This window comes from Cherax quadricarinatus, chromosome 88 (genome assembly GCF_038502225.1).
Source record: "Cherax quadricarinatus isolate ZL_2023a chromosome 88, ASM3850222v1, whole genome shotgun sequence".
In the NCBI taxonomy this organism is placed as follows: domain Eukaryota; kingdom Metazoa; phylum Arthropoda; class Malacostraca; order Decapoda; family Parastacidae; genus Cherax; species Cherax quadricarinatus.
In genome coordinates, this window is record NC_091379.1 from 8,664,496 (window position 1) to 8,692,282 (window position 27,787).

Below are 27,787 nucleotides of genomic sequence, written 5' to 3' on the forward strand. Positions count from 1 at the left end.
AGCTGGATGTAACCACAACAGCTGGATGTAACCACAACAGCTGGATGTAATCACAACAGCTGGGTGTATCCACAACAGCTGGATGTAACCACAACAGCTGGGTGTATCCACAACAGCTGGATGTAACCACAACAGCTGGGTGTATCCACAACAGCTGGATGTAACCACAACAGCTGGGTGTAACCACAACAGCTGGATGTAACCACAACAGCTGGGTGTATCCACAACAGCTGGATGTAACCACAACAGCTGGGTGTATCCACAACAGCTGGATGTAACCACAACAGCTGGGTGTAACCACAACAGCTGGATGTAACCACAACAGCTGGGTGTATCCACAACAGCTGGATGTAACCACAACAGCTGGGTGTATCCACAACAGCTGGATGTAACCAAAACAGCTGGGTGTATCCACAACAGCTGGATGTAACCACAACAGCTGGTTGTATCCACAATAGCTGGATGTAACCACAACAGCTGGGTGTATCCACAACAGCTGGATGTAACCACAACAGCTGGGTGTAGCCACAACAGCTTGGAGGATCCACAACAGCTGGGTGTAGCCACAAAAGCTGGGTGTAGTCACAACAACTGGGTGTAGCCACAACAGCTGGGTGTAGCCACAACAGCTGGGTGTAGCCACAACAGCCGGGTGTAGCCCCAACAGCTGGGTGTAGCCACAACAGCTGGGAGTAGCCACAACAGCTGGGTGTAGCCACAACAGTTTGGAGTATCCACAACAGCTGGGTGTAACCACAACAGCTTGGAGTATCCACAACAGCTGGGTGTAGCCACAAAAGCTGGGTGTAGTCACAAGAGCTGGGTGTAGCCACAACAGCTGGGTGTAGCCACAACAGCTGGGTGTAGCCACAACAGCGGGGTGTAGCCACAACTGCGGGGTGTAGCCACAACAGCTGGGTGTAGCCACAACAGCTGGGTGTAGCCCCAACAGCTGGGTGTAGCCACAACAGCTGGGAGTAGCCACAACAGCTGGGTGTAGCCACAACAGCTGGGTATAGCCACAACAGCTGGGTGTAGCCCCAACAGCTGGGTGTAGCCACAACAGCTGGATGTAACCACAACAGCTGGATGTAACCACAACAGCTGGATGTAACCACAACAGCTGGATGTAACCACAACAGCTGGATGTAATCACAACAGCTGGGTGTATCCACAACAGCTGGATGTAACCACAACAGCTGGGTGTATCCACAACAGCTGGATGTAACCACAACAGCTGGGATGTAAGCCACAACAGCTGGATGTAAGCCACAACAGCTGGATGTAATCACAACAGCTGGGTGTATCCACAACAGCTGGATGTAACCACAACAGCTGGGTGTATCCACAACAGCTGGATGTAACCACAACAGCTGGATGTAACCACAACAGCTGGATGTAACCACAACAGCTGGATGTAACCACAACAGCTGGATGTAACCACAACAGCTGGGTGTATCCACAACAGCTGGGTGTATCCACAACAGCTGGGTGTATCCACAACAGCTGGATGTAACCACAACAGCTGGGTGTAACCACAACAGCTGGATGTAACCACAACAGCTGGGTGTATCCACAACAGCTGGATGTAACCACAACAGCTGGGTGTATCCACAACAGCTGGATGTAAACACAACAGCTGGGTGTATCCACAACAGCTGGATGTAACCACAACAGCTGGTTGTATCCACAACAGCTGGATGTAACCACAACAGCTGGGTATATCCACAACAGCTGGATGTAACCACAACAGCTGGGTGTAGCCACAACAGCTTGGAGTATCCACAACAGCTGGGTGTAGCCACAAAAGCTGGATGTAGTCACAACAACTGGGTGTAGCCACAACAGCTGGGTGTAGCCACAACAACTGGGTGTAGCCACAACAGCTGGGTGTAGCCACAACGGCGGGGTGTAGCCACAACTGCGGGGTGTAGCCACAACAGCTGGGTGTAGCCACAACAGCCGGGTGTAGCCACAACAGCTGGGTGTAGCCACAACAGCTGGGTGTAGCCACAACAGCCGGGAGTAGCCACAAAAGCTGGGTGTAGCCACAACAGATTGGAGTATCCACAACAGCTGGGTGTAGCCACAACAGCTTGGAGTATCCACAACAGCTGGGTGTAGCCACAAAAGCTGGGTGTAGTCACAAGAGCTGGGTGTAGCCACAACAGCTGGGTGTAGCCACAACAGCTGGGTGTAGCCACAACAGCGGGGTGTAGCCACAACTGCGGGGTGTAGCCACAACAGCTGGGTGTAGCCACAACAGCTGGGTGTAGCCACAACAGCTGGGTGTAGCCACAACAGCTGGGTGTAGCCACAACAGCTGGGAGTAGCCACAACAGCTGGGTGTAGCCACAACAGCTTGGAGAATCCACAACAGCTGGGTGTAGCCACAACAGCTGGGTATAGCCACAACAGCTGGGCGTATCTACAACAGCTGGGTGTAGCCACAACAGCTGGGTGTAGCCACAAGAGCTGGGTGTAGCCACAAAAGCTGGGTGTAGCCACAAGCTGCGTGTAGCCACAACAGCGGGGTGTAGCCACAACAGCTGGATGTAGCCACAACAGCTGGATGTAGCCACAACAGCTGGGTGTAGCCACAACAGCTGGGTGTAGCCACAACAGCTGGATGTAGCCACAACAGCTGGGTGTAGCCACAACAGCTTGGAGCATTCACAGCAGCTGGGTGTAGCCACAACAGCTGTGTGTAGCCACAACAGCTCGGTGTAGCCACAACAGCTTGGAGTATCCACAACAGCTGGGTGTAGCCACAACAGCTGGGTGTAGCCAGAACAGCTTGGAGCATCCACAACAGCTGGGTGTAGCCACAACAGCTGGGTATAGCCACAACAGCTGGGCGTATCTACAACAGCTGGGTGTAGCCACAACAGCTGGGTGTAGCCACAACAGCTGGGTGTAGCCACAACAGCTTGGAGTATCCACAACAGCTGGGTGTAGCCACAACAGCTGGGTGTAGCCACAAGAGCTGGGTGTAGCCACAAGCTGGGTGTAGCCACAACAGCGGGGTGTAACCACAACAGCTGGATGTAGCCACAACAGCTGGGTGTAGCCACAAGAGCTGGGTGTAGCCACAAGAGCTGGGTGTAGCCACAAGCTGGGTGTAGCCACAACAGCGGGGTGTAGCCACAACAGCTGGATGTAGCCACAACAGCTGGGTGTAGCCACAACAGCTTGGTGTAGCCACAACAGCTGGGTGTAGCCACAACAGCTCGGTGTAGCCTCAACAGCTTGGAGCATTCACAGCAGCTGGGTGTAGCCACAACAGCTGGGTGTAGCCACAACAGCTGGGTGTAGCCACAACAGCTGGGTGTAGCCACAACAGCTGGGTGTATCCACAACAGCTGGGTGTAGCCACAACAGCTGGGTGTAGCCACAATAGCTGGATGTAGCCACAACAGCTGGGTGTAGCCACAACAGCTTGGAGCATTCACAGCAGCTGGGTGTAGCCACAACAGCTTGGAGTATCCACAACAGCTGGGTGTAGCCACAACAGTTGGGTGTAGCCACAACAGCTGGGTGTAGCCACAACAGCTACTTACCTGGAGTCTACCTGGAGGGTATTCTGTGGATCAACGCTTCAGCGGCCCGGTCCACGACCAGGCCTCCCGATTGATCACGGCCTGATCAAACAGGCTGTTACTGCTGGCCGCACGTAGTCCAACGTACGAACCACAGCCCGACTGATCCGGCACCGATCCAGCTTCCTCTTGAAGGCAGCCAGGGTTCTATTGGTAATTCCCTTTATGCATGGTGGGAGGCTGTTCAACAGTCTTGGGCCCCGGACACTTATGGTGTTTTCTCTTAGCGTACCATTGGCGCCCCTACATTTCATTGGGGGTATTTTGCACCGCCTGCCCAGTCTTTTACTTTCGTGGGGAGTGATCTCTGTGTGCAGATTCGGAACCATTATTTCTAGGATTTTCCAAGTGTAGACTATGATATCTCTCTCTGTTTCTCTCAGCGAGTACAAGTCAAGCGTTCCCAGTAGTTGAGGTGCTTAAGGTGCAGTAAAGGTTCTCTGTACACTATCTAGATCTGCAGTTTCACCTGCTTTGAACGGAGATGTTAATGTCCAGCAGTGAATATCAAAAATGGTATACAATACCGACAGGTTGGTAGTTAAGACACATAGGCAACATTCAGGCAACTTTATTCTGAAACGTTTCGCCTACACAGTAGGCTTCTTCAGTCGAGTACAGAAAGTAGGCAGGAGCAGCAGAGATGTGAAGACGATGTAATCAGTCCATCACGCTTGATGTCGTAGATTTGAGGTTGTCAGTCCCTGAGCCTGGAGAAGTTCTGTTCCAAAGTTAGTTCCAGACTTTGGAACAGAACTTCTCCAGGCTCAGGGACTGACAACCTCAAATCTACTACTTCAAGGGTGATGGACTGATGACATCGTCTTCACATCTCTGCTGCTCCTGCCTACTTTCTGTACTCGACTGAAGAAGCCTACTGTGTAGGCGAAACGTTTCTTAATAAAGTTGCCTAAATGTTGCCTATGTGTCTTAAATACCAATGTACAGCAGTATTCCAGCCTAGAGAGAACAAATTATTTGAAAAGAATCATCATTGGCTTGGTATCTCTTGTTTTGAATGTTCTCATTATCCATCCTATCATTTTCTTTGCAGATATGATAGTGGCACTATTGTGATCCTTGAAAGTGAGATCTTGAGACATTACCACTCCCAGGTGTCTCGCATTATTTTTCCGCTGTATTGTATGATCAGAGTTTGTAGTATACTCAGTTCTAATTATTATTTCCTCCAGTTTTCCATAACGGAGTAGTTGGAATTTGTCTTCATTGAACATCATATTGTTCTCCGTTGCCCACTGGAAAACTTGGTTTATATCTTCTTGGAGATTAACCGTGTCCTCAATAGCTGGGTGTATCCACAAAAGCTGGGTGTATCCACAACAGATGGGTGTTACCACAACAGCTGGGAGTATCCACAATAGCTGGGAATATCCACAACAGCTGGGAGTATCCACAACAGCTGGGTATAGCCACAACAGCTGGCAGTATCCGCAACAGCTGAGTGTAGCCACATCAGTGTACACTACACCCAGAACTATATACCTATGTGTTAATACACTTGGACCACTTGGGTCACCTGGACGGTGCCTCGTGGCCTGTTGGCAAAAGCTCTCGCTTCACACGGTGAGTGTCAGGGTTCGATTCCCGGCAAGGGCTGAAACATTGGGCGTGTTTCCTTACACCGGTTGTGTATGTTCATCCCGGGACAAAAACTGACCTAATTTGCCAGAAATGTTCTGCATAATAATAGGCTTCTATACAGTAGTATGTCACTGATGTCAGCCAGACCTGTATACCTTCTACATGTACTTGTAGAAATAACGATATTTATTTACTTAAATGTTGGTCTAATCTACTGTAAAACCTCTTATAAACTTGGTCCATACAGTGTGATGTTGCTTATATACATGGGAAAACAACATCCATATGTGCTCACTGTTCGCCTTGTTCATTTTAGAATGAACAGTCATAGTTGCTCAGGTTGTACTATGAAGAGGATCGTTATAAGAGAGCTGACTGTGTATAAAGGATTATCACAAAACTCCAGACCGTCGCGTTAGCCACAGTCTGGAGTTCTGTGACTCCTTGATCGCGGGTTCTAACCCAACCCGTTGTATGGTTTATAAAGGATTATGTTTATATTCTTGTCTGTTGGTGTCGCGGGAATATTCTTGTTTGCTGGTGTAGAGGGAATATTCTTGTCTGCTGGTGTAGAGGGAATATTCTTGTCTGCTGGTGTAGAGGGAATATTCTTGTCTGCTGGTGTAGAGGGAATATTCTTGTCTGCTGGTGTAGAGGGAATATTCTTGTCTTCTGGTGTAAAGAGAATATTCTTGACTAGCTAGAGTCGTTCCCTTGAACGAATCTACATGGACTTCCTACTCATTTCTGCAACATTGTAAGCTCCTGAAGATGTGTTGATTGCACCACGAAAGTCCTAGACCTATCATTCATCTTCCACTGTGGTTGTTTTGCATCATGTATCACTTGTTCGCGATTATTGCATCTTGGGATATATGTTCTCATGTTAGTCTGGGCAGATTCAAGCACTTTGCGAGAAGATACAAAACATCTTGGGCGTCTAAATTCATTGTTCGTTGTTCCATCTTCCACAAATAGTCCAGTTAGTTCTCGAGAATTGCATCAATGGCAAGAGGTGCTCCAGGCAAGGCGCTATTTGTGGGGGTAATGACTGATGCAGCTGGTAGTATGGATCTCGCTGCATGGGTCACTTGTTGCTTGACTGGGATGATTTCATATTTGGATGGATTAAGAATGAGTCCCATTTCCTATACCCCTGTCGTCACCTGAGCAGGATGATCTAGAAGTTCTCTTTTTTTGTGCCCACCAATGTGCCATCATCCAGGAATCAAATGACTAATTTGTTGATCAGTCTGACAGTGATTTTCCTAACGCTGTGCAGAAAACAAAAGGGGCGAGAGGAGACCCTTGCCGGACACCCTCTCATGAAGTATGTACTTGCATGCTCTCCAAAACAGGAGTATCGATTCCTTGCTGTATACATTTGAAGCAAAATGGAAGACTAAGGAAATATCGTTGTATAGTTGTTAATACCACGTCTCTTTTCAGGCAGGTTGTTGATATTCGTTCTGACTGCATGAACCCTTGCTTCACTGCCTTGAGGAACCCCAAAGTCAAGTTGGTTTTGGCCGAAGCATCATGATCAAATACCTCAGTAAAATCCAGTATTGAGTCTCATGTAGCCGATAGGCTTTAAAACGTAGCAAAGCGATCACTGGTAACAGTGCAGCAAGCCTAGTTAATATGAACATAAATATGACACACGTGCAACCCTTGATCCATAGTAAACCTTCCCAAGTGGTATTTTGTGTTATTGCACATGAGTCTTGTTCCTCCAAATCTAGTCAGGCTGCTCACTGGCAGCCGGCAACTTTTTATTTACTCACAATTCTCCGTCACTAGCCTAACCACAGCACACGCCTAACGGCAATGGTTTTCACATCTGTTCCTGACGAAACCCTTCATCTCCTGCCCCTCCTTCACCCATTGACCTATTGTATATGTGTCTTGATCTTCCGAACCCTTCTTGCTGCCCTTCCTTACCATGGCTCTGGTCATAGTTCCGTTGAGACGTTTCGCCCGTGGGCAGGCTTTTTGTCTATAAATGCAGTATATATTGACATGTTAATACGAAAACATGTGGTTAATGACAGTATTGAAAAGACGTTTCGCCCAACAGACTTTATAAATTCTTTACCAATAAAGTCCCCCATGGACAAAACTTCTTCTCAATAAGATACCATAAACTACATCCTGTGTTATACTGACATGCTCTCAGCAAAATATTGAAGAAATCAATCCACAGGCGAAACGTATCAGCAGAGATGCTAAGCAACCACAGGGGGAGTTGAATGATAGCTCTAGGCCTTTCGTGTTGCAATCAACACATCATCAGGAGCTTGCAAAGTTGCAGAAATGAGTTAGAGATCTCAGCAGATTCGTTCAAGAGGGACGCTTGCTAAGCAAGCATTTCTCAGAAGGCATCTGCTGAGGTCTCTTACTCATTTCTACAATTTTGCAAGCTCCTGATGATGTGTTGATTGCAACACGAAAGACCTAGAGGTATTATTCAACTCCCCTGTAGTTATGCATCTTGTATCGCTTGTTCGCGATTATTGAACGTTTCGCTGATTTCGTAAGGCTTATACAGCAACCAGGGAGGAGGTCGGGCCAGGAGCTGTGACTCGATCCCTGCAAGCGCATATAGGTGAGTATAACACCTGGGGAGAATGAGGGGCTATCAGGTTCAAGTATGGAAGGTTCAATTCTCTGCATCAAGGTGGAGCTTAAAGAGGAGACTCCTTCAACGAGGTACCTTGATGCTGGTGAAGGGCTCTTGATCCTGGGAATTGGAGCTATCCTCGGCGTTCCTGGATCATCCCCCATGACCTCGACCTTCTCAGCAGTCACCACTATGATAATAATGGTAAAGGAAGGAATGTTTCAACTTCATGTTTGTATCTGCGAAGTAGAGGAGCCAGGAGGTACTACAGCGGGGTTGAGGACCAGCAGAGTCACACTAGCGGGGTTGTACTGGTTCACCCGCGCCAAGGTCGAGATGGGGAAGGGGTGGAGGGGGTGGTTGGGGGCGGCGTGAGGGGCGGCCAGGAGGGGCGGCTAGGAGGTGCGGCAGCTAGGGGAAGCACAACGGGGGCGGCCAGATCTCCAGGTGTCGCCATTTGAAGCGGCTTCAAAACACTAAGAAACACCAGCCTAGTGTTGTACACAGCTGGAATCACCTCAGTATTACTCCATACACTAGTGCCGTCACGACGCTCACAACTCGGCTATCATACACTGCAGATTCCTCCTTATAGGGGAGGAAATATTGCATAACTGTACAATCGTAACCGGAATGCTCCACGCTGCACTCTGCTACAATATCTCTCACTGGACGGTAGCTAGTAAGTAAGTTTATTTAGGTACAGATACACATATATACAGTTACACAAATTATCATACATAGTAACATATGTGTAAATTATCAAGGATAACCCAGAAAAGTCAGACACTGTGACTTATTTCCATTGGGATCTTTAGGACACCCTACTACCCTCACCCTGCCTGCATTGGTGTTCTTGAAAAGGACTTTTAATACAAGGAATTGAATCCACATTCCTCATTATCCTGTCAAAATATGAGGATCTCATTGGAAACAAGCCACTTTCGTTTGACTTTATGGGTTATCCTATGTAATATATACATACATGATGTCCTATGTATCAAGATTACATGGTGGTGATGTATTGATAAAGCCACTAGTTGGGCGAAACGTCTATAAGAATAAAGACAGTCAGTTGTTGCACAAGTGTCTGCTTCGTCAATATACACGTACCTTACAGTGCAACACTATTGAAATCTATCTGGTAATTATGTAACTATGTTTAATAAACCTACAATCCCCAGGTGCTACTTGACCTATATCTTTGTAGCCCTACACTTGAATATAAAGTACAAACGAAGGAAGCTACTCAAGTAGTGTGTTGAACCCAGTAACTCATGGCTTGCTCCTGTTACTTGATGTCTGGCTGAATGTAAGATAGTGGGTTTATTTAAGTACAGGTACGCATTAAGTACAGTTACTTAAATTTAATGACGTGTAAATTACCTAGGATGGCCCCCAAAATCTCAAAACAAAGTGACTTATTTCCACTGGGATCCTTGTAATATCTTATTATTTAAAGCCTAGCTGTAAGATACAGTAGACAAGCTGTAAGATACAGTAGAAAAGCTGTAAGATACACTAGGAAAGCTGTAAGATACATTAGAAAACCTGTAGTATGGAGTAGAAAAGCTGTAAGATACAGTAAAAAAGCTGTAAGATACAGTAGAAACTTAGCTGTAAGATACAGTAGAAACTTAGCTGTAAGATACAGTAGAAACTTAGCTGTAAGATACAGTAGAAACTTAGCTGTAAGATACAGTAGAAACTTAGCTGTAAGATACAGTAGAAACTTAGCTGTAAGATACAGTAGAACAGATGTAAGATATGGTAGAACGCTGTAAAATACACTTAAAGAGCTATTAGATATAGTAGAAAGCTGGAAGATACAGTAGAAAGCTGGAAGATACAGTAGAAAGCTGGAAGATACAGTAGAAAGCTGGAAGATACAGTAGAAAGCTGGAAGATACAGTAGAAAGCTGGAAGATACAGTAGAAAGCTAATAGATACAGTAGAAAGCTGAGATACTTTACATTCGTTGCCCTGCCAAAATGTCTTTCATGATGGTACCTAGGGAAGCTTCACCACGAGGCAAAAACAATTGTTGCAAGTACTGTGATGCAGAGTAGCAGTTCCTGCCTCCCCCCACTCCCCTTGTTGATGTGGGTGAAGTAGGGGAAGAGAGAGTGGGGAGGGGGAGATGAAGAGAAAATGCTAGTAGGGAGGTAGGGTTACATTCGGGGAGATGGAGACGGGAAGAAGGGAGAGGAGACAGATAGATAGATAGATAGATAGATAGATAAATAGATAGATAGATAGGTAGATAGATAGAGAGAGAGAGAAAAGGGGGGAAGGAGGAGGGGGAGATGAGGCACATGGAGTAGGGGGGAGCTGGCTGGATGCCACATAGCACCACTTTTAACTAGCTCGTCGATTTTCACCAAACTCGTCCATTCGCAATGTCCACTCGTCCCTTAACTTGCTCGTATCCCAGCCTCCGAGGATAACACTGACGGTGGATCATGCAATTGCAATTATCAAGTGGGTGTTGCTAGTAATGGCGTGTGTACGTGTGTAGAGTGAGGGAGTGTAATGTGTGCGTATGTGTGTGTATATCTGCGCATTCACTCTCCGCCAGCCAGTTGGTTCTCTGGTGCAATGGGGGCCCGTTGATTTGTGCCGTTCCTCCTGCATTTTGCAGTGATATTGCTGCCATATCGTTGCTACCGTTGATGTGGGAAGGTGGCGAGGTGTGCACCAAGCCAAGGCGGCACCCACCAGTGTTTCTCTGGCCATTTTAACCAGGGAAAAAAAGGAAAGTTTTGTGTTGTCCGGTTTAGCAGGATGATCAGTGGTTGGTGTGGGAGGAACCATGTGCTGAGACCCAGTGTGGCTGCATTATCATCTTGCAACATTCTTCACAGTTGCTATGTTGAGTGATAGCACGCCTCGGCACTCATATATAACTTAAATAAGGAGGGAGTGCATGGCAGTGTGCAGTCTTAGCTTCAAGGCGAACGAAAATTTCACGATGCGTGTGCAAATGAATGGAATACTTCGTTAATTTGTATTGCAATCATGGTTATTGTGATTGACACAGCTTGTTCCCTGTGACTTGACACCTCGTACTCTCTCTTGACACTACATATGTTCATATTAATCGCCGATTCTTCAAGAAATAAGACGATATTAACGTTAGTGAAGTAAGTGTGTAGTTCATATCTTTTAGCTCCGGGCCACATTTGAGGAAATTATTGTTATTGTAGCATTCATGGGGGAGCGCTCAACCCACACGGGTCATACAGTGCTGGTGGAGAGAGAGGCAGTCATTTGATCCAAGGAAAAGGCAGGTTCAGCTTCCATGGATGAAGAATCAACATTCGGGCTCCTCCCTTGCAGCGCCAAACTGAGTAAAAAATAAAGGCAAATTTTATACAATGAATAACTTTCGTTTGACGAAAAACATTGTTTTGAAAGTCCAGTTTTTTTATGTTTGACATGTCATCATTTTTTTCATACTTAGTAACGTAAAGTGTAAATAAAAAGCCCTTTGGGTATACTCTTATATAAGTTTCGTTATGTAAGCATTTTTTTACTTATACAGTCTTATGGAGTTATATTTACAAGCGAGTTTAATGCTTATAAATATAATTATGATAATTACTATATTTTAATTATATGTCCAAGCCTAAAGATAAGATTTGTTGGGATTTTTAATCCGTGGTAGGGAGGGTTACCTCCCAGGATAACCCAAGAAAGTGCCATCGAGGACTCTATTTTTATTTCCATTGTGATCCTTCAATCTTGTCCCCCAGGATGCCACCCCCACTCGTCCACTAATACCCAGGTACCTACTTACTGAACAGAGACAGCAGGTGTAAGGTGACTAACATCCAGGTACCTACTTACTGCTAGGTGAACAGGATAGCAGGTGTAAGGTGACTAACATCCAGGTACCTACTTACTGCTAGGTGAACAGGACAGTAGGTGTAAGGTGACTAACACCAAGGTACCTACGTACTAAGATACATTTCTAAGTAGGAAATGTGTGTGAATATTGGGCCTTCTGGGATGCTTTGATGTTAGTCAAAAGCTCTTGATCCTAGGAGTTGCAGTTACCATTTCTTTTCTTGGATCAAACCTGATCACTAATCATTTCCCAGGCGTTGCACGAGTTTTAGTTGTTATCACTTACTAATGAATATAATGATAATCTTAGGCGCCTTAGAGTACGGGATTACCCACAGTCACGAGTGGTGATATAATTATGTACCCTGATTATTATTTACGTAGCATTTAAGACAGGATTTTAATTGGAATGGGACGCTTAAGCCAGGGTTTTAACCTGGGGGAAGGATTAGACACGTGAACATTTGGGTATCTATTTGTAGACGTTTCGCCATCCAGTGGTTTTATCAGTACAAATTCAGGGACATAAACCATACCACGGGTGGGGTTTGAACCCTCGGTCAGAGAGTCTCAAAACTCCAGACCGTCGTATGGTTTGTTTGCAATCGTGTCATTACGATTTCGTGAGTCAGGGACATAAAGACGAGGCCAGGGTGTTAAGCTGAGGGGGAGCGCTTAAAACAGGATTTTAATCTGGGGAAGCTTAAGCCTGCTATACTCCAGGTATACCTGGCTTAAGCTATACTTCAGGATTTCAGCCTGGGGTAGGAGGGAACTTAAGCCAGGATTTCAACCTGGGGAATCTTAAGCCACGATTTCAACCTTGGGGTAAACTTAAAAAAAATAAGACGCTGAGAAAATAGAAGAAATCGTTTTGAAAAATGTGATTTTCATTGTGTTAAACTTTTTAAACTATTGTCCTTTTGTGGTCACTGGTCAGTATAATACAAAGAAAATTAGCCACTGAAAAAAATTAAGTGTGTGCTTCTTGGGGTGCTTTAGCTTCTCTCTTCCACTGTGGCTGTGCCACTGGTCATTTTTCTTATAAAACTCATCAATATAGTGCAATTGCTCGTAAATGCCATTAAAAAGGAGCACAGAAAATTGAAAAAAACATTACATGAAAGCCTTTCCATGCACCAATCAATTTTGAATATACTTTTTCAGTCGTGTTTACGAGAAATTGCAGTTTATACAGGCGCTTCATACAAGCTGGGTATATTTGTCAAACCTTTTACCCATGACATAGCTTTGATGGGTTTCGAGATTTTTCCTACTGCCGCAGCTCGGCCTTGGGTCAGGCTTGTCTGGTGAACCAGGCTGTTGCTGGTGGTGGTTCTGGCACAGGCTTGTCAGGTGCTAGCCTGGTCATCCAGGTTGTTGCTGCTGGTGGTCCTGGACCAGGCTTGTCTGGTGTTTACCAGGTCAACCTGGCTGTTGCTGCTGGTGACCCACTGGCCCACGTATCCATCACAGCCTGGTTGATTTGACGCTTGGTGGTGAAAGTACTTGTCCAGTTTCCTCTTGAAGACTTGTTCGGTAATATTTCCGACACACACACACACACACATAACTCTATAACCAGTTTTCACGAGACATTGAAGACTTGGATAGTAAATAAATCTACCAGAAACTTGACAAAATAAATCTGTTGTTAGCATTAATCAAACAAAAAACGTGTTATAGCGTAGCCTTGTAATGGGGGATCTATTCACCCACCTGTGGCGTGGTTGTTACTGATAATTAAGCATGATAACAGCTGGTTATACCCTTCAGGTGGTGAAGGGGTCTTTGATACGAGGAGTGTGAGCTACCCTCCCCTTCCCAACTCGAAATGCTGTGCATAATTTCTAACACTTGTATTGTTTAAAAAATGTAACACTTGTATGATTAAAAAAATATACAACGCTTACATGATTTAAAAAAATGTAGCACTTGTATGATTTAAGCAAAATAACACGTATGATTTAAAAAAACGTAAAACGTGTATGATTTTTTAATGAAGTTGTTATTATCATACATGATATTGGCTTCCATTCCCCAGACGCTGTATGACCCCTTACGGGTTTAGCGATTCCCCATGAATATAGTATTAGGGCCAGGCACCATGTTTTATTCAAAGCCTCGTGTGAATTTCATTTAAACACAAGACTTCACTAGGAGGGCTGGAAAACTTCATAAATATATGCTCGAAACTAGCAGTAGTTTGATCAAGACTTGCGGATTTTGTTTGGGTGAAACTGAACGTGTAATATTCCATTTTAAAGTGCATTTTGCCCCCCCCCCCTCATGGCTGTAAAGCGCACGAAGTTGAGCGAAAATTAGTGGCATTTTATGTCACTGCTTCCAAGAGTAACCAAAATTCTTGAGCAAAACCTCCAGGAATTAAGACCATTGTAAGAGTGAAAATAAACAAATGACCAGCACATAGGAAAATGAAACTTATGACGTTTCGGTCCGACTTGGGCCATTAACTAGTTAATGGTCCAAGTTAACTAATTAATGGCACAAGTTAACTAGTTAATGGTCCAAGTTAACTAGCTAATGGTTCAAGTTAACTAGTTAATAGTCTAAATTAACTAGCAAATGGTCCAAGTTAACTAGTTAATGGTCTAAGTTAACTAGTTAATGGTCCAAGTTAACTAGTTAATGGTCTAAGTTAACTAGTTAATGATCCAAGTTAACTAGTTAATGGTCTAGGTTAACTAGTTAATGATCCAAGTTAACTAGTTAATGGTCCAAGTTAACTAGTTAATGGTCCAAGTTAACTAGTTAATGGTCCCAGTTAACTAGTTAATGGTTCAGGTTGACTAGTTAATGGTCCAAGTTGACTAGTTAATAGTTCAAGTTAACGACTTGATGGTTCAAGTTGCCTAGTTAATGGTCCAAGTTCACTAGTCAATGGTCCAAGTTGGACCGAAACGTCGTCATAAGCTTCTCATGTTCGGGTTATTTATATATTGTTCCAGTCACGGTATTGAGCCTTTTTTTATTAAGAGTGAAATTATATGAAATTTATAAAGCAATCTTTAATAATAATTTCAGCGCAACTTAAATCCATTCGTGGATGAGCGGGCACGTACTTATTACAGAAAACTTGAGGTAACTTATAATAGAGTGAGAAAGTATTGATTTGGCGCAATATACTACGCTTTCTTGCAAGAATTCTTGCAGGGAGTAGTGTTTTTTCTTGATTTCACTTGACTTCGTTTGAACGAAGATCTTAGGAGCTTTAAAAACGTTTGTTGTAATCATGATTTAGTTGTGATAAGAAGTAATAAGGAAAGTGGAACAGAATTCTTCCTCCGTAAGCCATGCGTGTCGTAAGATGCGACAAAAATGCCGGGAGCAAGGGGCTAGTAACCCCTTCTCCTGTAGATATTACTAAATTTAAAAAGAGAAACTTTCGTTTTTCTTTTTGGTTTGTTGAAAGAAGAAATAAAAGAATATTGATGGAGGTACACATTGTTTCGGGCTTGTGAACGTGCTAAACGTGAATGGAGCGTGTACAAATGTAAGTTCACCACCTGACAAGAATACTTTAATACCTAAAATAGGGATTAGAGTACACTCATATAAAATCATGAACAAGCGGTACAAGATGCAAAACAGCCACAGGGAAAGTTGAATGATAGCTCTAGGCATTTCGTGTTGCAATCAACCATCATCAGGAGCTTGCAGTAATGCAGAAATGAGTAGGAGGTCCCAGCAGATTCGTTCGGTGGAACGTTCTTGCCAAGAATGAGGTAGGGAGGCAGGAGATGCTTAGTACCCCAGGCATAACAGTGCCAAGTGCCAGCAAGATTATTACAGGAATAGAAGATAGCCCACAAGCACTGGTAATGGAGTGATTACCTAGCGACAGTTGACAATTATAAAAAATTCGGTCAGACTTCAGGATAATATAAAAGACTACATTCTGAATATAGATGTATCTGGCATATGTCTTAGGAATTTTCCGTGAAAATTAAGAAAATGGGTCTGCGGCAGACTCCCTTACAACTAAAGGGAAACAACTGCAGTTTATCCAAGGGCAGACAGCCATAGTTTATATATCCTACCCGACTCTTCGGGCAGATGCTGGTCTAACCCAAGATGGCAGTGAGACAGATCCTAATTCCTTGGAGTGCAAGCATGACACAAGACAATCCAGAGCATATATATATGCATCTAGTTTTAGGTTATGCACAAGAGCCTCAATTATAAACTAATCAAGCTTGAATAATCCACAGTTACCATTATATAATGAGTGTTTTTCATGTTTTATATTTGCCAGTTATAAAATATTTCTTTCCAGCCATGAAGCACATGGAACTAGGACTTTGGCTTCCGACCAGTTAGCCGGATTGTTGTAGACTCTTGTGTGGTTAAATATCGCATTTGATTCTAGAGGTTTGCCAGTCTGGCCCACATAAGTTGAAGCCTTGGCATCCAATCCTGTAAACACCACCAACACAGTGTTGTGGGGAATTCTTGAGCAAGATACTCATAACAGTGTGAATTCCTAAAAACAACTTGTATATTGATTCTCTTTAGGGCATTCGACAGGACAGATAGATTCTTATTGTATGGCAAGACAAGCACATTCTTGGTCAGGTTTCCTAGTTGCCAACAAAGCAGTTATATCCTTGAATTTGTATTGATAAAGCCACTGGATTTCGAATTGTCTACAGTTAAGGTACCCAGATGTTGCAGATGTGTCTAATTCTCATCTTCACCACCTAAGAAGCATACTGTGTAGGCAAAACACTTCAAAATAAAGATACCTAACTATTTCACATGTGAAAGTCGTTTTACAGTTCATTATTGATATAAACCTTGGTAATAAATACCGACAAATTGGTTTAGAAGGACACGTGAGCAAACACTAGGACATATTTGTAAGAACGTCTCGGTCCTGGGACCATATTATTACCCTTCAGAACCGATAAGATTATTCATTACACAGCTACGTGATGAAATTAAGACACATGTGCAACATCTGGGTATCTTTATTGTAGACGTTTCGCCATCCAATGGCTTTATCAATACAAATTCTAGGACATAACTTGAAGACAGTAGGACTATGTACAGAAGATGAGGTAATCAGTCCCTCAACCTTGGAGTAGGTGCGAAGAGCACCGTAGTCGTGGAGATTCTTTCAGAATCTCCACGACTACGGTGCTCTTCACCACCTCCAAGGCTGAGGGACTGACTACCTCATCTTTTGTATATAATTCTTCACGTAATGACCTTGTATTGGTAAAGCCATTGATTGGCGAAACGTCTATAAGTAAAGGTAACCAGATGTTACATGTGTCTAATTCTTCATGAGTTAGACCTGCCTTGCATGGAGTCAGTAGGCCTGCTGCAGTGATCCTTCGTTCTTGTACGATATAGTTTAGAAAATCAACAAGTTGAAGAAAGAGACTCTTGGGTATTCTTTTTTTTTTATCAAGACTGATGGACTGAACACATCAACTGATGGACTGAACACATCAACTGATGGACTGAACACATCAACTGATTGACTGAACACATCAACTGATGGACTGAACACATCAACTGATGGACTGAACACATCAACTGATGGACTGAACACATCAACTGATGGACTGAACACATCAACTGATGGACTGAACACATCAACTGATGGACTGAACACATCAACTGATGGACTGAACACATCAATTCCAGGCTGAGTGACTGATTACCTCAAACTTCTCTTCTTCCACCATTCTTCATTGTAATGGACTGAGGAAGCCACTGACTGGCGAAACGTTTCCTCAATAAAGACGCTCAAGTGTTGCACAAGTGTCTCATTCTTCAACTTCGTTTTCGTGTTCTTGAAAACTGGACACCGAAGGCACACTTGTTCCCCTAGCAGCAAATAGGTTAATTACTACATGTAATAATGTTAGTAGAATTACCGACTGTCAAGCCGTTACGCAAGGGCTTGACAAAGCTCCTGGAGAGCGAAACGTTGTCACAGTAAAAATGTCGTGGGGGTTCGGAAGGAGATATGATGGTTGAAGATAAACCACACTTGTTGGATGGTAACGCAATATATTGTCAGACTGTGGTAATGGAAGGGCCCAGCCTGCCCTGTTACTGCCTGCTGTATGTTTAAGCTTGGAGTGAGAGCGAGGCAGAGCGTCCCACTAACTCATGCGTATCCCATGACGTCATACAGTCACTAGACCTAAGGATCTTCTATATAAACACATGGATGGTACTATCATACTCAGCTAAGCTATACAACACATGTAAGGGGGATCAGCAACTATGCTGACAAAAAGTCACATTAGTTGCACATGTGTCCTTTTACCTAACAATCTTTACTTCAATATAACACTGAAGTGTGGATTGACCACTAAACTTTTCACTATGTTTGTAGTGTTTTTAGCTGTTTTGGTATTGTTTTTGTAGTTTTTAAATATTTTTGTTTTAGTAGTGTTTTTGTATTTTTTTTGCAGTGTTTTTGCATTGTTTTACAGTGTTTTTGTATGTTTTTTTGTTTTGTATTTTGCAGTTTTTATATTATTTTGTGTTTTGTATTCTTTTGGAGTTTTCTTAGCTTTTGAAATATTTTTCCCAGTTTTAGTTATATGTTTATTGTTTATTTTTTTTTTTGTATTTAACGGTACACCGATCACTAGATATGACAGTCGAGACAATGCAAACTGTTAGTCATGGTTTCCTGTTTTACCATAATAGTTCCTTCTTGGGTGTAACACGTACTTCACATCAGTATAATAATGATTATAAATATAACCGTAATTTTTAAAGGAGTGGAAGGCCTCGGTCAGGCGATCAAAAGCTCCAGCTGTGGGTCATTATATAACTAAGACCCGAGTCAGGAAACACTTATCCTGTTTCCTGACAAACTTTACCTAACCTGCAGATTAGTCATTTATATCAGACGTTTGGTTTAGAAAGACACGTGAGCAAACACTAGGACATATTTATTAGAAAACGTTTCGGTTCTGGGGCCTTTATCCAAGTTGTGGAAAAAGACACCTATGTACAGTTCAGGACATTTATTAAAGGAAACGTTTCGCCACGAGTGGCTTTTTCAGTCCTAATGTAGAGATAACTAAGACACGAACATATATAGTAGCAGGAGTCAGATGGAAAGCCCCGAGGGTGGTGGTGGTAGTAGTAGTGGTGGTAGTAATAGTGGTGGTAGTAATAGTGGTGGTAGTAATAGTAGTGGTAGTGGTGGTAGTAGTCGTGGTGAGATGGGTTGTGTTTGAGAAGGACCTTTCTTATGTTCATAAACGCTTGTTGATGACCTGTTGCCCAAATTACATCTTAGTTGATAAGTAGACACATGTGCAACAGTTAGGACTGATTACATCACCTTTGCATCTCTACTGTTCCTATTACCTCTGTGTTCAACTGAAGAAGCCTACTGTGTAGGCGAAACGTTTCGTAATAAAGATAAACTAACTGTTGCACGTGTCTTACTTATCAACTTGGGGTATTATATACCATTATATTTACATCCTAGTTACCGGCACTCATTGCACCCAGTCCAGCACCGGTAGCTGCTGTCGCTGAAGTAACCTGTCATAGACCAGACTATGGAAGAGAACTCTTCTCCAGGCTGAGGGACTGAACAACCTCAGATCTCCCACTTCAAGGGTGATGGACTGATTACATCGTCTTCACATCTCTACTGCTCCAGCCTACTTTTGTACTCGACTGAAGAAGCCTACTGTGTAGGCGAAACTTTTCGGAATAGTTGCCTAACTGTTGCCCATGTGTCTTACCTACCAATCGTGTCGGTATAAAATACCGACACGATGGAAAAGCAAACACAAATACAATATGATGCTATACTTTATTGATAGCGTTTCGCGCACACAGTGAACTTTATCAATTCACAACCAGATCTGTTTTTTGTGAAACGTAATCAACAAAGAATCGCATTACACTGCATTTGTGTTTATTTTTCCTCCTGTCATAGACCCAACGGTTAGTTGATTAACGATGTGTAAGTCTCTTTCCTACACGAGGGTCATTAAGACTGCATGTCACCTGTACACCACCAGTCAAGAATACTTTAATACCAAAAATAGTGATTAAACTACGCCTCTCGGTGTATATATCTTGTCAGTACGTAACAGCTGCATTCTTTCCTAGTTACGCATTCTGGCAAGTTTACTTGACTTATGAGTTGCTGTTTAAGACCCGTGTGAATAAACAGTTTGCAGAACCGACAAGTTGACATACGAGCCACTTGTGCAATATTTGGGTATCATTATTTTGGAAACGTTTCTCCACGCAGTGGCTTTTTCAGTCCAGTGCAGAGAATGGTGAAAGATACGGAGGAGTCTGAGGTAATCAGTCCCTCAGCCAAGGCTGAGGGATTAATTACCTCATCTTTTGTATATAGTTCTATATTCTGCACATTATGTGCTTATATTGATAAAGCCACAGGTTGGGGAAACGTCTACAATAAAGATACCCAGATGTTGCATATGTGTCTAATTCTTCATTTTGTAGGTATTATTTACCAATAACTTATGCATTTCTACTTATTTTCAGTATACACATATCTTTACTTTCCTGTGGACGAAAGGATCATTTGGAGTGACATTGGTCACTCCAAATCATCGGTTCCACGGTCAACACATCTAATCAATATATTAGTGTGTGCGTGTATATATATATATATATATATATATATATATATATATATATATATATATATATATATTATATATATATATATATATATATTATACATATATATATATATATATATATATATATATATATATATATATATATATATATATTATATATATATATATATATATATTATACATATATATATATATATATATATATATATATATATATATATATATATATATATTATATATATATATATATATATATATATATATATATATATATATATATATATATATATATATATATATATATATATATATATATATATATATATATATATATATATATATATATATATATATATATATATATATATATATATATATATATATATATATATATATATATATATATATATATATATATATATATATATATATATATATATATATATATATATATATATATATATATATATATATATATATATATATATATATATATATATATATATATATATATATATATATATATACACATCTAATATTATCTGTAGTGTTGTACGTCTTCCATGATGAGTAAGACACATGTTGATAATTTAGACACATGTGCAACACTAGGGTATTTTTATTGTGGAAACGTTTCGCCACACAGTGACTTCATCAGTCCTGTGGAAAGAATAATGGTGAAGATCAGAAGGAGTTTGAGGTAATCAGTCCCTCAGCCTGGAGTCCATGTAATCAGTCCATCAATCGTGAAAGAATACAGTATATGCGGGAAGAAGTGACTTATCTATTGTAGACTGGTGAGGTGAAGCAGTCGTAGACTGTGTCACCTTGGACAAATCCACAGGTGGAAATAGGTCATGTCTATAGATCAGGCAAGTGAAGAATTCCCTGTATCAGTATCCCAAGAAGTTGCTGTGTCTGACAGGAATGTAGATAAATGGTTAAAAGAACTGACAAGTTGAGAAATTAGACGCATATGTCTAATTTATCAACTTTTCGGTTCTCTGAATCATTTATCGACATTCAAGATGTAAGTGCAACAGTTGGGTATCTTTATTGTTGAAACGTTTCGCCTACACTGTAGGCTTCTTCAGTTAAATACAGAGTAATGGTTGAAAGCCGCATAAGTGACGAGGTAAAGATGATGTAATCAGTCCTTCAACCGTGTAGAAATAGTTCCAGGTTGTCAGTCCCTCAGCTCCATGGAACTGAACTCTTCTCCAGGCTGAGGGACTGACAACCTCCAACTATTTCTTCAAGGTTGATGGACTTATCACAGCCTCTTTACCTCGTCGCTTCTGCGACTGATTAAGTTGATGATTAAGACTGATTAAGTTGATGATTAAGACATATACATGTCTTAATCATCAACTTGTAGGTATTTTATACCATTTTCAACACACCATCATTTTGCTTTCCTGTCCATGTCGTAATAGTTCTTATTGCTGTAATATTTTATAATTTAGGAGGTCTGGTATGAGACCCTGCCACGGGGGGGGGGGGTAATATCCCACGAGCCGTTATAAAATATGACCTTCACAAATGTTACACGTCCACACCGTCCTCCTACCTCGCTCCCACACTATATCCGACACCATTGCAGTGGTCATTTTATATGGACAAAATCCCTTGATGGATATTGTGAGCTCAGTTGTGCCGTAGGTACCTGGGTAACAGCCGGCAGTCTCAAAATTCATCAAATCTTGAAGCTCACTTCTGAGCGGAACCGCCAGCAGTAACAGCCTGGATGACCAGGACTATCAACAGGGAAGGCCTGGCCCCAGCCGGAGTAGCAAGAGTAGAGGAAACTCTCGAAACGGGTCACAGGTAATAATAATAATATTAATAATAATTAGGAGGAGGTGCGGGATTACCAAAACTATTATCCAGAGGTCTGAGGATGGATAATTGAGATGGTTTGGACATGTAGAGAGGAAGGAACGAAATAGAACGATTTCGAGAGTGTATAAATTTGTAGTGGAGGGAAGGCGGGGTAGGGATCGGCTTAGAAAAGGTTGGAAAGAGGGGGTGAAGGAGGTCTTGTGTGCGAGGGGCTTGGACTTCCAGCAAGCGTGTGTGAGCGTGTTAGGAGAAAATAGAGACAAATGGTTTTTAGGACTTTATGTGCTGTTGGAGTGAAAGCAAGGTAACATTTATGAAGGGATTCAGGGAAACCGGCAGGCCGGACTTGAGTCCTGGAGATGGGAAGTACAGTGCCTGCACTCTGAAGGAAGGGTGTTAATGTTGCAGTTTTATAACTATAGTGTTAGCATGCCTCTGGCAAGACAGTAATAACGTGAATGATGATGGAAGTTTGTCTTTTTCGGGGCACCCTGCCTTGGTGGGAAACGGCCGATGTGTTAATAAAAAATAAGTAACACAATAATAATATAATATCTTTATTTATTACAAGAACATGTGCAAGGTATACAGCCAAATACAGAGGGAACAGTAGTAGTGAAATAATGATGATGTAATCAGTCCCTCAACCTTGGACTGGTTATATTATCTTTATTTCATTACTACTGCTCCCTCTGCATTGACTGAAGAAGCCTACTACGTAGGCGAAACGCTTTATCAATATTTTCAACTTTACGGTATTTTCTACTATTTTCAACAAGGTCACAGATCACTCTCCACTACGTTTCTTTGTACCCATCTGAGCATGTCCGGAGGGAATCCAATACTTCCGACTCTTAAAAATTTCCAGCGCCTTATTTCTATGCCTTCCTTGTGAATATAATAATGGTATACAATGCCGACAAGCTGATAAGACACATGTGCAGGAGTTAGGTATCTTTATTCCGTAACGTTTCGCCTACATAGTAGGCTTCTTCGATGGAATATAGAGGTAGGAGAAACAGTAGAGATGTAAAGATGATGTAATCAGTCCATCGTTCTTGGAGAAGTAGTTTTGAGGTGGTCAGTCCCTCAGCGTGGAGAATAGTTCTGCTCCGTAGTCCGGAACATTGATCCAGAAGTGATCAAGGTCCCAGGTTCGAAACGTTGTCTAATAAATATGTTTTAGTGTGTGTTCACCTGCCTTTCTAAACCAGTTTCTCGGTATCTGTTACCAAGGCTTATACCACTCGACTGAAGAAGCCTACTATGTAGGCGAAACGTTTTGAAATAAAGATACCTAACTGTTGCACATGTGTCTTCCTTATCAACCTTCCATGATGTTATCTATTATCTGATTATCTTCTCTGCGGAAAGTGTTGGTGGCTGTGGGAGTTATCTTTCCCAGGGCCTGGTCTCACATCGTGCCTCCTAGCTCGGAAAAGAAATCTTACGGGATAAGAACTATTAAAAAGGAAAGTTGTAGTAAGTATGCACTGCGTTGGAAGTAGCTGCCATATATAGGCAGTTCATCTTGTCAGTGGTTGCCGAGAAGTATGGAGCAATGCAGAATGCATAAATGCTTGCTGACTAGATAATAATAACTGGATCGTAGTAAAGTATCTCAGAGCCAAGTGAGATGCCCAAGGGGAAAGAGGAGGGCTTGTTCTTAGGGAAAGCCGCATGTGTGAGAGACCGTTGTCTGGATGGCAACACTCGCTTCACACACTGAGTGCCCGTGATTCAGTCCCAGGTACTCGTGGAAACGTTGGGCGTGTTTATTTATACCTGCTGACCCTGTTCACATAGCAAGCAAGTAGGTACCTGAGTGTTAATGGACTGGTGTGAGTGGCATCCTGGGAACAAGATTGAAAGACCACAATGGAAATAAGACAGTCCTCGATGACGCACTGACTTTCTTGGGTTATCCTGGGTAGCTAACACTTCGGGATTAAAAATCCCAGCAAAATCTTATCTTATCTTACTGAGATGTTGCCACGAGGACTGACTTCAGTGCCTAGCCCTCTGGTGGGTGCTCTCGACAACAGGCCTTATGCCAGCAACTCCCCTTGCGGAAGCAATGGGAAACATGAGGTAATCATATTGTCTAGAAAGTAACGGTACGAGTATGTTGCATGTAAGTATAAATCCATAAGATCTGGCGACATCTTACGTGTTCATGAGACAGAAAGATTAGTAGGGCCAAGTGCCCAATAAAGTTAAGAGGTTTCCATTTCAAACTCGTGCGCACTTAAGTCACAGGGTCCCACATCAGAGACTATTGAGGAAAATTAAAGCACATGGAATAGGAGGAGAAATTTTTTCCTGGATAGAGGCATGGTTGACAAATAGGCAGCAGAGAGTTTGCATAAATGGGGAGAAATCAGAGTGGGGAAGCGTCACGAGCGGTGTTCCACAGGGGTCAGTGTTGGGCCCCCTGCTGTTCACAATCTACATAAACGACATAGATGAGGGCATAAAGAGCGACATCGGCAAGTTTGCCGATGACACCAAAATAGGCCGTCGAATTCATTCTGACGAGGACATTCGAGCACTCCAGGAAGATTTGAATAGACTGATGCAGTGGTCGGAGAAGTGGCAGATGCAGTTTAATATAGACAAATGCAAAGTTCTAAATGTTGGACAGGACAATAACCATGCCACATATAAACTAAATAATGTAGATCTTAATATTACGGATTGCGAAAAAGATTTAGGAGTTCTGGTTAGCAGTAATCTGAAACCAAGACAACAGTGCATAAGTGTTCGCAATAAAGCTAATAGAATCCTTGGCTTCATATCAAGAAGCATAAATAATAGGAGTCCTCAGGTTGTTCTTCAACTCTATACATCCTTGGTTAGGCCTCATTTAGATTATGCTGCACAGTTTTGGTCACCGTATTACAGAATGGATATAAATTCTCTGGAAAATGTACAAAGGAGGATGACAAAGATGATCCCATGTATCAGAAACCTTCCCTATGAGGATAGACTAAGGGCCCTGAAACTGCACTCTCTAGAAAGACGTAGAATCAGGGGGGATATGATTGAGGTTTATAAGTGGAAGACAGGAATAAATAAAGGGGATGTAAATAGTGTGCTGAAAATATCTAGCCTAGACAGGACTCGCAGCAATGGTTTTAAGTTGGAAAAATTCAGATTCAGGAGGGATATAGGAAAGTACTGGTTTGGTAATAGAGTTGTGGATGAGTGGAACAAACTCCCAAGTACCGTTATAGAGGCCAGAACGTTGTGTAGCTTTAAAAATAGGTTGGATAAATACATGAGTAGATGTGGGTGGGTGTGAGTTAGACCTGATAGCTTGTGCTAACAGGTCGGTTGCCGTGTTCCTCCCTTAACTCAATGTGACCTGACCTGACTAGGTTGGGTGCATTGGCTTAAGCCGGTAGGGACTTGGACCTGCCTCGCATGGGCCAGTAGGCCTTCTGCAGTGTTCCTTCGTTCTTATGTTCTTATGTACATGTATGGTGAACAATACCAACAAGATGAAGAATTGAGATACATGTGCATCATGTGTTTTGTACAGGGTGTTTCACTCGTAGGAGGCCCCGAGTTACTACTACAGTAGTTGAAGCCGTCTTGTTTGTATATTGTGTCTGTAGTGAACAATAACTCAGGGCCTTAAACGATAACTCGGGGCCTCCTACTAGTAGGAGGCCCCGAGTTATACAAACAAGATGGTTGAAACTACGAAAGTACCAACTCGGGACCTCCTACGGGTGAGACACCCTGCAGTTCTACTGTCTCTACATTATGTCCTTGAATTTGTATTGATGAAGCCACTGGATGGCGATACGTCTACAATAAAGATACCCACATATTGCACATATGTCTAATTCTTCACAATCCTTCATTAAACGTTTCCAGGATTTGTCTTCCTTCACAGCCCACCTACTTGAAGCCAGGCTTCTTTATTGATTGATGAACTAGGCTGTTGACGCTAGCAGCCCACAATATGTTTCGTTTATCTATCAGTTACCACTAAACCACCTCCCAATTTACCCAGGTGCTTTTCACGTTAATCTAAAGGTAATAAAAACCGGAGGAGAGATACTTGATAATATATGCGTAGAAAATACTTGAGGGCCTGGTCCCAAATCTGCACACTGCGACAACAACATACTGGAATGAGATATGGAATGAAGTGTAAAATAAACCCAGTGGAATTCAAGCACACCGGTCACAATACGAGAGAGAACATTATGTCAACATCCTTGATCCCAAGTTATTAAACATCTTATGAGAAGATATCAGAAACACTGCTAGGACAAGTGTGAAGTCTTGACACTGATGACAGTCGTGGTGGGTGCCCAAAACCCTGGGGTTAGGTTAGGTAAGATTGTTCAGGAAACATGACAAGTGTTTCCTGACTCGGGTCGTAGTCATATGATAACCCACAGCTGGAGTTTTGGTCATCTGACGAAGGCCTTCCGTTGGCTTACCCCTCCACCCCTTTAGAAATCAAGGTTATATTAGTAGTTAGGGGTGATACAGCACCTAGGGGAATGGAAAGCATTCAGGTTCGATCCAAGGAAGGGGCGCACAGATCCAGTTTCTTAGATCAGGAACCCTTCCCTTGAGGAACTTATGTAGAAGAATATCTAAGTCAAGGCTAATTAATTTATTAGATTGACAGTTTAAACTCAGTTTTTAATTTATTTGAATAAACAGTAAATTAACAACTCAAATTTATTTGAATAGTCTTATTTTACAAATTCAATTGAATAAATAGTCTTAATTTACAAATTTGTTTGAATAAACAGTCTAAATTAACATATCTGAATTTCATTATTACTAAATAAGCTATAAAAAAGATTTTATTAGGCTATATGGAATAAATAGCAATATAGCGTAATTGCATATATGAAAAAAATACCACATTGAAAATAGAAAATAACACCTGAGTTTTCGTGTGCTTAGAAAATAACACCTGAGTGTTTTCGTGTGCTTAGAAAATAACACCTGAGTGTTTTCGTGTGCTTACACACACATCTTCAGAGGATGTGTGTGTATTATATTTCCTATTATTCCTGTGGTATTTTTTTTCACATTAGGCTACACATGATTATTTCTCGTTTAGCACTGAATTCTTTTCAGAGGTGCCTTGTGGTTGAAGGGCTTCTGATCCATGTATCTACAGCGTTTGATATACCTTTATACCTTACTTTTGACGAGTTCCGAGAGTCTTTCTACTCCCAGAGCCCGGCCAAAGGCCAGGTTTGTCTGGTGCTTGTCTGGTCAGTGCTGTATAGTCCTTGTGGCTTAGCGCTTCTTTTTGATTATAATAATAATAATAATAATAATTGTCTGGTCAGTCAGGTTGTTGCTGTTGGTGGCCCGCTGGTCCACGTACTCATCACAGCCTGGTGAAGATATTGTTGAGTTTCCTTTTGAAGACCTCTGCACTTGTTCCAACAGTTTCTGATATCTTCTGGTAAGATATTGAATAGTCTGGGTCCACGGATATTGATACACTGTTCCCTTTTTTGCGTCCCTGCTTTTCACTGGGTTTATTTTGCACTTCCTCCCATATCTTGATGGTATCACTATGCCATTGTAGCCTTATCTCAGTTCTGGAAATGTGTTCAGCTATACAATTTTCTTGACAAAGGAACCAAGAC

At 42.2% G+C, this 27,787-nt stretch overlaps 1 protein-coding gene across 6 annotated transcripts in view; it reads left to right on the forward strand.

Moving 5' to 3' along the window:
• The first annotated feature begins 8,355 nt into the window (after positions 1-8,355).
• The window catches only part of LOC128698493 (uncharacterized), a 160,443-nt gene continuing 141,011 nt past the window's right edge, over positions 8,356-27,787 (forward strand). Inside the window, exon 1 of one of the 6 annotated variants that reach the window (XM_070103968.1) lies at positions 8,356-8,506. The gene's annotated coding sequence lies outside the window, so the exon portion shown is untranslated. Of the gene's footprint in view, positions 8,511-10,176; positions 10,306-10,388; positions 10,968-27,787 lie in introns of those variants that run through there. The other 5 variants (XM_070103969.1, XM_053790715.2, XM_053790713.2 and 2 more) reach the window with 5 other exon arrangements.